Source organism: Mytilus edulis, chromosome 9, assembly GCF_963676685.1.
Source record: "Mytilus edulis chromosome 9, xbMytEdul2.2, whole genome shotgun sequence".
Taxonomy (NCBI): Eukaryota; Metazoa; Mollusca; class Bivalvia; order Mytilida; family Mytilidae; genus Mytilus; species Mytilus edulis.
This window is the reverse complement of record NC_092352.1, coordinates 65,739,721-65,752,852: the sequence shown is the minus strand read 5'-3', so window position 1 is coordinate 65,752,852 and position 13,132 is coordinate 65,739,721.

Sequence of the window (13,132 nt, the reverse complement as noted above, 5' to 3'; positions counted from 1 at the left end):
TTAGCTTAAATGGACGGTGACACCATTTTTTTATTTCATTTTTCTTTTAAGTATATGATAAAGTTCATTTATAAAAAAATATAGCGAAATCCTATATTAGAAAAAAAATTGATTTATACCCAGGAGCCCCCTTAAGTACAAAGTGTATGAATTACAAACAATCATGTCTATTGATTGTTTCGAGAAATTGCATGTTTTCTTTGTTGTTGTTTTTTTTAAATTGGAGAGTACCGTCATGTAACTGAAATGTAGCATGTTTCCTTAGAATATATTATTCGTGATTATATGTTCCTATTTCATTTGCCGTCATTGAATACAAGTAGGGGTATCCCCTCGAAGAAGAATCCAATTGGAGTTTTACCAAACAATACTTGAGAAATATTTATCAATGGGAACTCAATTACACGAGTAAGAAAAGAGTCCTATGAAATATTACAATAACTAATAGTTCATTACCGTCATTGAATTCAAGTAGGGAAGTCCCATCGAAGAAGAATCTAGTTGGAGTTTTACCAAGCAATACTTCAGAAATATTTATCAATTGGAACTCAATTACACGAGTAAGAAAAGAGTCCTATGACTTATTACAATAACTAATAGTTCATTACCGTCATTGAATTCAAGTAGGGAAGTCCAATCGAAGAAGAATCTATATGGAGTTTTACAAAGAAATACTTCAGAAATATTTATCAATTGGAACTCAATAACACGAGTAAGAAAAAAGTAATAGGAATTGAAACAATAACTAATAGCTCATTTACGTTATGTGCTAGTTATTTAAGTAAATATTAAGCTCATCAATAGTTTATTGAATACCTATCATATATAAATCAAACCAGACCAAACCAAAAAACCGTTATATGTTTTTATCTTAAAGAGAAACATTAACAAAAGTGTGATTTTTAGAAGTGAGTAATGCATTAAACCCATTATCAAAGATCACCACAAGGTAAGACAAATTGGTTTTTGAAAAGTGATATTATTTCTTTGGAGACTTAAGTTCGTAATATTGTTTACAAACAAACGTGCAAGAAAAGCTATTTGCTTGGCGGTACCTATTTTTGCTAAGGTACGTCACGGTGCTACATGATTCTGTTTTCCCAAATATATGTCGGTTTAACTACACAGATTGAAATTTAAAGATTACTTTCCGTATTCCGTTTTAAGTATTTCAAAATGGAAGGGTTTTTTAGGCATTTGAAACGACAATTAAGAACAATCATACGAAACACATTTCAACTATCGTAATTTATCTGTCATTACTCCTAGATATTAAGTTTCCAAGAACCTTAATTTAATGAAAAGAACGATAAAACGAAATTGTCGGTCGTCATTTATTCGAGTATCACTTTGATATTCAACACTTGGCACAACCTATTGTCTTTGCAACAATTCCATCCTCTTTTGCTTGATTTAAAGGGAAAATTCACGATTTTTTACTTATGGTTTAAATATGTTCATTATGACATAATATATATATTCACAAAGTTTTATCGCTATATGTGCAGTAATAAAGGAGAAATTCAATAATTAATGAAAAAATATCAACTACTTCCTGTAGGTCGTGACGTTTTCTCCTGATTTTTGCATGCCGGGATTTAAAATACAATCATTAAAAGTCTTGGTTTTTAATCATATTTTAACGTAATCGTAAGCGCGCCGATGACTTATGCTTTATCTAATAACCATCCGATAATAAGAAGATAAAACGCACAGACGTTCAATTGTACTCATTCGTGAGATAAATTATCTATGTTAAACGTATATATTCGAATTATTTTTGTAGACAACACAAAAAGTTATAAATTTAGTTTTAATAAATGCATTTTCGGACTGATAAGGTGTACAAATTAAAGTACAATAATCTGTCAAGACAATATGTTGGTGTACTATTATTGACTTTTTACTATCTCTGCTATGACTAGGTTTATACGATGTGTGTATTCACGGTTCTGTGGCAAAACTCGTAGATGGCTTGTTGAAAGGTAAATTGTTATTTGCACTTCGGTATTTAACCACGCCTCTAGGGCACACCTTGCCAGGTGTGACTGTCTATTCGGATCAGTGGGAGCATTTAATACACACATTAAAAATACATATTCAAGTTGGTGACAAATAAAAATTGGTCGCCGTGGAATTATTTAATTATATTTGGTGCTATTATTTATTTGAATACACAATTTTCGGTTAAAGACGGGAAACTTAATTCATATGTCAGAATGAAATGATATACAAGTCTTGTCCTTGATTTATGTCTCATAAAAAAGGGGGACTTAGAAATTAGAAATAGCTTTACTAAATCATTTTTATTTGTCTTTATTAGGCGAAAAAATGTACGAGAACACTTACATTTAGACTTTTGAAAGCCATGTATTAATTAATATATGAAACTATCTGAAGATAACTCTACCGAAGCGGAATATAATATGTACGAATAAAGAAAAAATACTTTTGTATTGGAATGGAATCGAAAAATTACGAATAGATATTCTTTTCAAGTGTGAAAAACGTCGACCAAATTTATTCATAATCGGGAACGTCCTTATTAAAATCTGAGACTACTATAATAATCGTCGTCTCCCAACGTATATATATACTTAAATAACTATTTGACCAACGATGTTTAAAATTAAAGACAACGAATTTAATGTTATCTTTCCCTATTTTTGAATGTTATTATAAGTCTGTTCAACTTGCAAGAATACCCCTAAAGCGGACAAATATCCGACAAGCAGTTTATTCTTTAACTTGCTGTCATTGAATATCAAGAAAGAAAATAAATCCCGAAATTGATACTCAATAGTTTTCCTAGAAAATATTCACATCCCTTGAGGATTATTAGTGTACGTCCAGTTGCATATATTTTACATGAATGTTGGAACAATTGTGATGATGACGAATTTCGTCCTTTATTCGAGAACAATCTAATTGATATATAAATCTGTGAGTTTACTATGTTCTTAACTTCGAATCACGATGAACCAAAGCAAGTTATAAATTGACCTGTATTTAAATCAAATTGTTTCTTTTTTTTCTTCTTCTTCTTTTGGTATACAATAGTCTATCGAATTCGTTGATTACATACTGTTGGCATACGTGGACTAGTCTATTTACAAAACTTTTACCACAATTAACACAAAATGTATGTTTCTTTCTTATGTTCAATGTATACATGTATACATATTTTAAATTGCGCTACTGACTATAGTTCCGTAACTTTCTACCCAGGCGTATGTATACACGAATCGTCGACAAGTGCGCACATTTTTTTAAATCAATAATTCTGGTATGTTCCAATCTGTCCTAAACTATTGACAACGAGTATATATTACATTTTCCCAAATTAACCCTTGGAAAAATATGTAAATAGATTTGTATTTCTTCAATTTCTTTTTTGTATTATTTTTTTTTTATAAATAATATTATTTACACCAGAAATGTTATTTATAAACAAGCGTATGAGTTCAGTAATGACTAGTATATTATATCACTTTCGGACACGCAAGACAAAAATGTATATTATACATGCACCTGATAGTTCAAAATGGAAAGTTATAAGTAACGGTCGTGTACACTGATCAATACCTACAGAAGTGAAACGATGCATGAACTTGCAAGCCCGCCGGACAGGAAATCGATTGAATACCTGGACGTGTCACCTTACACCCCTTCCAATACCTTTGGGAGTAATACCTTTAGCCATGCTGGTGATCCGATGAGGGAAGATCCGATTTTTTTTAAATAAAGTTTATTACTTGAAAGAATTATGAACGAATTAGATTTTCGAAAACAATTTCCACGGAACACTTATTTATGATTTGAACTTTGACTTTTTAACTAATTACAATATTAACAGTTTAAAAATAACAGACTATATGGTTATTTAAAAATATAAGACCATTTTCCGTATCAAGTTAGTCAGTCAGATAAAACAACCGTACGATTGACAAGATATCGACACGCAATTACGACTACATCGTTTACTGTAGTTTTGTTCCTTTGTGGTTTATAGACATATCGGGATTTTTCATCGGAGAAGGTGACAAGATGGCGGAGAGCAGAGAACTGATACTCAAAATTTAAAATCGATGGTGATCTCTTATTTAGCGGAATAAAACTTTAATATCTATAAATTTGAGCATTTTTATACAGAATGGACATAATATCAATTTTTGAATTTTTTGCGAAGTTTCCCTTTAATATCATCACTACCAAATTTGTACTTGCCATTTTTAAAATGGACATCTATGAAAAAACCATGTAGATACCCGCTCCATGCAAGGTTGTTTGATTTTGATAAAACACTGCTTGAATGTTCAAGTTGACCGCATATGAAAGTTATGCAAGTTTGAAGCCCTTACATCAATGGTAATCATGGCAACGATAGGAACTTTAGTGTTTTCTGGAGTTCATTTGTAGATTTTATAGGATTCTCAAATAGAAATAAAGACTATACTATAATGTCCGTCGCCATTTATTCAAGTATCACTTTAATATTCAATACATGGCACAACCTATTGTCTTTGCCACAATTCCATCCTCTTTTGCTTGATTTAATATCACCACTACCAAATTTGTACTTGTCTTTTTAAAATGAACATAAAGACTATACTATATTGCCTTTTTAAAATGGAAAATAAAGGCTTCTAGTATACTTTAATGTCGGTCGCCATTCTCAAATAGAAATAAAAACTATACTATAACGCCTTTTTAAAATGGAAAATAAAGACTTCTAGTATATTATAATGTCAGTCGCTTTTTATTCGAGTATCACATTGATATTCAATACTTGGCACAACCTATAGTCTTTGCCACAAAGACTATAAAAATATAATGGAAATTGCTGCGACTGTTGTACAAGTGAGAGTTTAAGAGCTATAAAACCAGGTTCAATCCACCATTTTTTACATTTGAAAATGACTGTACCAAGTTAGGAATATGACAGTTGTTGCCCATTCGTTTGATGTGTTTTGGCATTTGATTTTGCCATTTGATTTTGGACTTTCCGTTTTGAATTTTTCTCGGAGTTCAGTATTTTTGTGATTTTACTTTTTAATACTTTAGTAACACATATAGTATGTGTATGAAGTATAAATCACATAATTACATTTAACATAAGGATATAAATAGGAAATAAAATGAAGACGTATAATTCATATTTCAGCAATCTTAATTGTGTTTGTCTGTTTGTCGCTTTTATTTTGTCATGGTCTTCTATGACTCTTTGTATTAAATGTTTCACTTTCCTGTTTTTGTAAATTCGAGTGATTCCTAAAAACGAATTAAAATATTTAAAAGAAATTTTAAGTTTTCACCACTTATACAATAACTGTCCATGTATGAATAATACAGCGTGGAAATGGTTTTGAAAAGCATTCACATTGTCAGGTGTTGTTCAGATTTGAAATAAAAAGAATTTCAGTATGTATGAAAAAAATAAAATGCATTGGAAATGTGTACTTTTCCTATTTAAGTGACAGTTACAGACGCTTGTTAACCTTAAGGGGATATTGTAAGCTTCTGATTGGACATATTCTCACAAGAGTTACAACGATAAAATCACAAAACCTGCCAGATTGACAGAAACAAATTAATATATACAAACAATGTCTACGTTTGGGATGGTGATTAAACAAACGCCTAAACTTTATGATAGTGAACAAGTTAATCAATTATTCATTCACTACTGCATCTATAAATAATATTTTTAAAGAAGACATTAAGCATACTAATCACAGATATATATTGTTACTTTACTTATTCTGATTGATTAATTTGGTCAAGGATTAAAGGCTTTCGTACTTTTAAAGACAAATTTATCAAATGTATGATAATGAATAACTTCTTTAGATTAACTACAATTAAATTCTTTCATTTTTTTTATCTCTTCGTTACAGGCTACATACCACCAATAATAAATTGTAAACAAAATTCAACCAAGGTATTTATCACAGTTATTAAAAATGAATCACAATCGTCATAAAAAGTATATGTGTAATGAAAATCGTTTAAAAATGAAATGAAACAAAAAACGAAAATGTTTGGGTAAACGTCCAGAAATATAATTTAAAAAAAGACATCGTGTCGAAGAGGAAAAAAGAGTCAACATTGATAAAACCATATGACAAGCTCTAGAGAATTCCAAGTTCGAGAAATTAACAAATGCAAAAAAGTCATAAAGTACATAGGAAACTGAACCAAGCACTAACGTTCAAGATATTCATTTGTTGTTACACGTCAATTAGACCTTCTATATTAGATCAGTAGAATTAGAAACAAATCTTGAAAAGTCACACAATATTTAGTTTAATCAGTAAAATCATGGAACATTAAACACAGTTAAAATTCAAACGATACCAAGTGACGCTGCACAAACGAATATTTACAATTTGGAACCTCATAGAGAATCGTACACGGCATTCTCTTGTTTACCTTTGATTGCGTTTAAATTGTAATGTTGTTCGTTATATTTGTTCATGAAATTCGTTATCAGCGCAGTGTATTTTAAATTATATTCTGAATCAGTTTAACGTTTGTATGTTATAACTTAAAGTAATGAATCAATATGTTTAACGACGGCACAGTTAGTCCTTATCGGAATCCAACCAATTCGACGATAAATACAGAATGAAGAGAAATAATCACTTTTAAAGTACATGGTCAAGACTTGGGAATATTTTGAAATTCATAAAAAGGTGACCATGCTATCACAGTAAATATCGTCCTAAAAGGCACAAATAAATGAAATACAAATATTGTTCGTGAATCATGTATAATATAAAGATACGAAATGCTGCTGCGATTGTATTGCCATATTTACTGCCTAAAAATATATTCTTGGAATTTTAAAATTTGTACCAAAGCGCAAAGGAATTTCTGTACTTCTAATAATTTATATTATCAATATGTCTTACGTAAATACAAAATGTATATGTTGTGTTATCAATACGATGTATTCAGAATAACAAATAAGTGATTATAATCATATATAATTAGCGTTTGTAAACAGTTATCAAAGGTACCAGGACTACAATTTGTAAACGTGCAATCAAATATTCGATAAAGAATACTATTTTGACATTTATTACAGAAGAAGAACATAAACGACTGTTTGTCTTATAAAAATGAGCCGTTTGTCTAAAAATTTCCATCACTGCCGTAAACGAACATCTAGGGCTATTCGATTAATATTGTAATTTCCATATTCTCAGAATATATATGCATAATTTTTGGAATCAATCGAACATAAAGTACTAGGAACGTAACCCTATTAGCACATTTTTAAGATAAAGAAGGAAATAAAGACATAACAATGATAAAAAGATGGTTTAATAAAGAAAACACTGTGGTTTGATAACGTTTGTGTAACTTTGTTTGTACAGATTGTCTTGTAGTCTGAAATAAAATCGACGAGCTAGCTGAGTTTATGTTATCATTTTATTTCGATATTCCAATGATGCCACACATCTAATCTGCTTTTTGATAGCAATTTAAAATATGTAAGTGAGGGCAATGCTGATAGATGTTTTTAATATACATGTACTAGTATCATATAACTAACATCATTTGATTTAAGCCATAAAATAAAAGTAAAGTAAACATTCTCATTTACACCATCTTGGTATTTTTTGTTTCAAAGAACACCTAACCTGGTTAAACCAAGGACTTGAATAAATAAAGGCAACAGTAGTATACCGCTGTTCAAAACTCATAAATCCATGGACAAAAAACAAAATCGGGATAACAAACTAAAACTGAGGTAAACGCATTAAATATAAGAGGAGAACAACGACACAACATTAAAATGTAACACACACAGAAACGGACTAAGCATTAGACAAAATCCTATGAGAATAACAAATATAACATCAAAACCAAATACATGAATTTGGGATAGATAAGTACCGTGACACGTCTTATATTAATGGGAATTCACACTCAAAAATAACAGAAAACAAACGACACAACGTTAAAATGTAACACACACAGAAACGAACTATAGTATAACAATGGTCATATTCCTGACTTGGTAGAGGACATTTTTAAAGGAAAAATGGTGGGTTGAACCTTGTTTTGTGGTATGCCAAACCTCTCTCTTTTATGGCCATGTGAAATATAACATTAAAATGACAACACAACATTACAGGACTACAATATAAATAAAAAGGAGAACATAATTGACAAAGAAAGTTTAAACCTTAACGCCAAGTGACGTCATATTTCAAATTAAAAATGTCAAAAAAATTACGTCACATTTGAATTTGTAAAACAGATAATCAAAAAATGAAAAATGACGTAACATTTGAATGAATAAGATAGAATAAGGATTGGTTTAAGATTATATTTGAACTAAATACTGATATTACATTTAATAACAATGCACATTTCAAGACTTATAAATTGCAAACTAAGGTAGCAATTAACTATATTATATGTCCGGTTTGTTTTGAATCTAACTTCAAACGTAAACCATCGTACAGATTACGTTTAACAAAATGAAATCTAAATAATGAAGGCGGTGATTAATTTTCTTTACCATAACCCATGAATATAATAGAAAAGACGTGAACACATTTGACAAAATCCGATGAGAATTACAAATATAACATTTAACATTTAAACTAAAAACATGATTTTTGGATAGATAAGTACCGTAACACGTCTTATAGTAATGCGAATTCACACTCAGCAAAACAGTCACAATCGGTAATAAGTCACGTTTCTTAATTAAAAGATTAGACGACTTAATGACAAACCACAATCTATCATGTGGTAAAAATGTCCTTAGCTAGTTTGGTCAAAGACACATCGTATGGATCCACCAATTCGTGGTGGTGTCCATAAAATTTACGGAGTATCAATTTTAATCTGTCCTCCTCATAACTTTGTTGGAGCAGTTTCTGCGTAAGGAGCACACTCCTGTACATGAAGTCCGTATTGTGTGAACAAGCACGAGAATAACGTATCAATTGTGATATGTAAACACCATACGAAGGGGCAGAGGATATGTTACTGCTGAGAAATGGGAAATTGATAATTGGGAAGTTGAAATCGTCTCGTTTATCATAGATTTTTGTGTGAAGTCGTCCATCTGCGTCAATATTGAGGAAAAGATCAAGGTATGAAGCAGTCCTTCTAGTATCAGTAGTATCCTTCATTTCAAGTTCACCGGGATATATGAGATGAAAGAATTGGCTAAAATATGGGTTATTCACTGATAGAACATCTTCAATATATCGGAAAGTAAAATTAAAGAATTTCACAAGGTGCTTTTTCTTTTTGTCTTTTAGAAGGTTCTGAATGAATTCTGCTTCATACGAGTACAAAAACAAATCGGCCATAGGGGTGCACAATTAGTACCCATTGGAATACCGACTGTCTGTTAAAATATAAATCCTCCAAACTCAACAAATATATTGATCAAAAGTCCAGCATTTTGATCATTTCATCTTCAGTATATTTTCTGGAAGATTCAGTGTGATTCTTCACAATATCTGAATTATTGTAACCCAAAAGAAGAAATTTGTATCTACGATTCCCATTTTTATAAAAAAAAAAAAAAAAAGATATCTTATATAAAAATTGTTTATAAGATATCTCATATACTTTATAAGATATCTTATAAATTTTAGAAGATATTTTATAAACTTTAGAAGATATCTTATAAAGTATATTAGATATTTTATAAACTTTAGAAGATATCTTATAAAGTATTATATTAGATATCTTATAAAGTATTATATTAGATATCTTATAAATTTTAGAAGATATCTTATATAACATTAAAGATATCTTATATAAGATATATCATATAACATTAAAGATATCTTATATAATATATGATATATCCTATAAAAATGAAATTATAAAAGATATCTTATATATTAAAGGAGATATCTTATATATTATATAAGATATCTTATATATTATAGGAGATATCTTGAAATTCGAATAAATAGTAAAACGGCGTGCCATACTAAATACTTAAAACTAAATATGTAATCAGTAAAATCACTTTATGCATTGAGTGAGCTGAATTAAAAGTGTCATGGTTTCATACTAAAAAGTTTAAATTAAGGCAAATCTCGTGCATCTTTCATATAAATTTAATAAATACTGAGTACATCAACTATTTTATTACGTGTGTCTTTGTGCAAGAAACTAAATTCGAATTTACGGATGCAAAACTACAGACTCTCTAGGACGACGTGGTAAAAGAGTAAATCTTTGCTTTTTTTATAAATCGTCAAATGTTGCAACCGATGGTGATAAAAATAGGGATTGGGATCTAATATGAATCATGTTAAGGAACTACCATTTGATTTTTTTTGGGGGAGGGCTAGGATGAAATTTGAAAAAAGGCAGGATAGGAGTTTGAAATAAAAAAAAAAAACAACAGGAAGAGCAACTTTGAAAAAAAAAATAGGCGGATGACAATTTATGTAAAAACAGTGAGGATAAACTAATAAAAAAGGCAGGACCAAATAGGATGAAAAATTAAAAGAAAGACAACTATAACAACCAAAACAAAGCATGGCAATATGTTTTATCCTAGCCCCCACCCCACCGGCCATCAATATGAAATGGAACTTATACTTGCCATATTTGTTTATAAAAATTCTAAATATAGAACCATCCTAAGACCATCTTAAGACACCTAAATTGGTATCCTAAAGTTAGGACAATTCTTAGGATTTTCATAAGTTGCGTCATGTTTGATAAACCCACTTAGGACTACGATAGGTCCTAAGTTGGTCTAAGGACACGCCCTAATCCTAAGAGAGCTTCGATAAACAGGCCCCAGCACTTCAACAATCGAATCAGCGTGTCAGTCTAGTACAAAGCAGGGTTTATATTCATATCACATTATCATGTTCTCGTACTGTAATTATTTGGTACTGAAAGTAGAACAGCCATACATCTTCTCATCACAGCTGAGCGCAATCGTTCCACAATTTTGTGCTTTTTTCACGAATAAAGATATTGCTATTTGAGCTTAATGGAAAATTCTCAGAGAAAGTCTATCGCTACAGCGTTATATAATACACGTAACAAAGATGTGCACAAACAATTTCGAAGCTTGTGCTTTAAATTTCGAAGAGCCTCATAAACAAATAAAGTTTGATAGCCAAAAATCGAGATTTTTACTCTTACATTATGTATTGTCACATTCAGCATGTTCAGCGTCTTAAACTTTTAAAATTGAATCACCTGTAACTACATGTAATATATGTTAACAAAATTCTCTCATAGTAATATGTAATATCGACATAATAGGATTGCAGTTACATATGCATCATTCTTTAAACTATATCTATATCTTTTGAAAATTGCACAGGAACACAATTTCATTAGCATAAGGAAATGTCTCGTACCGTCACTGTTTAGTTTCTTTATCAAATACAAAGCAGTCTTGAAAATATCTTTTCGGTGAAATACAATTTGCATAGATGATAGGGTTTGAGTTGACAAGTGCACACCACAACACAGTTAAGAACAAAGCAGTTGAAATATTTTGCTTTACATACTTGTTAGATTAAACTTAAATTGTGTTATCCATTGATGTGAAGGATAGAACTTGTGCTTTCCCTTTATAAGTTTAAGTGTAAATTAAATTTCAGAAGCATTCGTACATTTCTTATGAAGTGAGTCCGATAATTCAGTTTATGTGTGACAAATATTCGAATGTTTGACATTTTCAAAAAATGGGAACAATTTATGACATTAAAAAGTTCGTTTGATAACCTTATAGCAGTGCATCTTTTCTCAGATCTAAAGCTTTTGAAACTCTCAGTAAGAAAAAAATAACTTCTTTGATTCGTTCGTCTGTCAATCCGTCTTCCTGCTAGAGGTTTCCTGAGTTGTTACATATCAGGTACGGTTGGTACGTTACTCAACCGTTAGTGCTGTTTGGGGGGGGGGTATCATTTAATTCATCAGATTATTTTAATCATCATGATAAAATTGAAAGAATTGAAATGCACATATGAAAAAAACTAGCTTAACATTTTGTTTGATTAGGATTACAACGTTTCCAGAGCACTTTGTTTATGATCTTTATGAGATAAATTAGTTTATGCAAGTGCATGAATTATAGAGATCTAAATGAACTGAGTTGACCGGCCTTTAAATTCTAAATATAGGTTCGCATTGCTGCTTGTTATGTGTATTGTTTTTGTTTCGTTAATTTAGATAAAAACAAAGAACTTGTTCTTATGTGTAAACAGAATTTGGAATAATTGAAATATTATCTATGAACGTGTCTTTCTTATACACTGTTACTTATGTTAGTTATATTCGTTCACGTGTTAAATGATGTAAATATTTTGTTCCTGCATGATTTTGACATTTTTCGTATTACAACAGAAGAGTTTCCCTTGTACATAACCTAGGGACATTTATTTTTGGAGTAGACTGAAGTGTTTAGTAATGCTTCGGTGATTGAAACTAACTTTGACCAAACATTCAAACAAACTTATTCAGAATTGAAATAGTTACTATACTGTTGTCAGGCCATTACAATGGTATATTTTGGTAATAATATTGATTTGCTCATGATATTATTAGGGTCTTTGCATCCGGTACGTCTAAACACTACTAAGGATTGCTTAGTGCACTAAGGACTATACAATGCCACTAAGGACTAGAAGGCGTGGTGTAATATGTATTATTTTTACATATTATGTTAGAGATTGATATTTAGTGCATAAATTTCAAATTTTATAGAAAAATAATCATAAACAAACAAGATAGTCAACATTATGTAGGCACGTGCCCGTTTTTCTTTGATATGCCGAAAATCCACGAACCGTTTGACACGTGCCAAATAACAAAACAACTGATTAAACAATCATAATCTTTTTATTTTAAGAAATAAACAATTGTATCGAAAAGAATTATGATTAATATTTATAATTAAATGTGTTGTTCTTATAAAAATGATTAAAAGGACAAATAATTTTGTTTTTGTTTTATTTATTTCCCGACAAAGTTATTGGCCATAGGTGCACGACTTCGATGTGCGCCAACTAAATGACTAATAAGTTAGAGTGTGGTCAGCTTGTTAAAATGTTTTTGTAAGAGACACGAAGACAAAAGGAATAGATATATTTAGAAGTGTTTTGTTTTTATT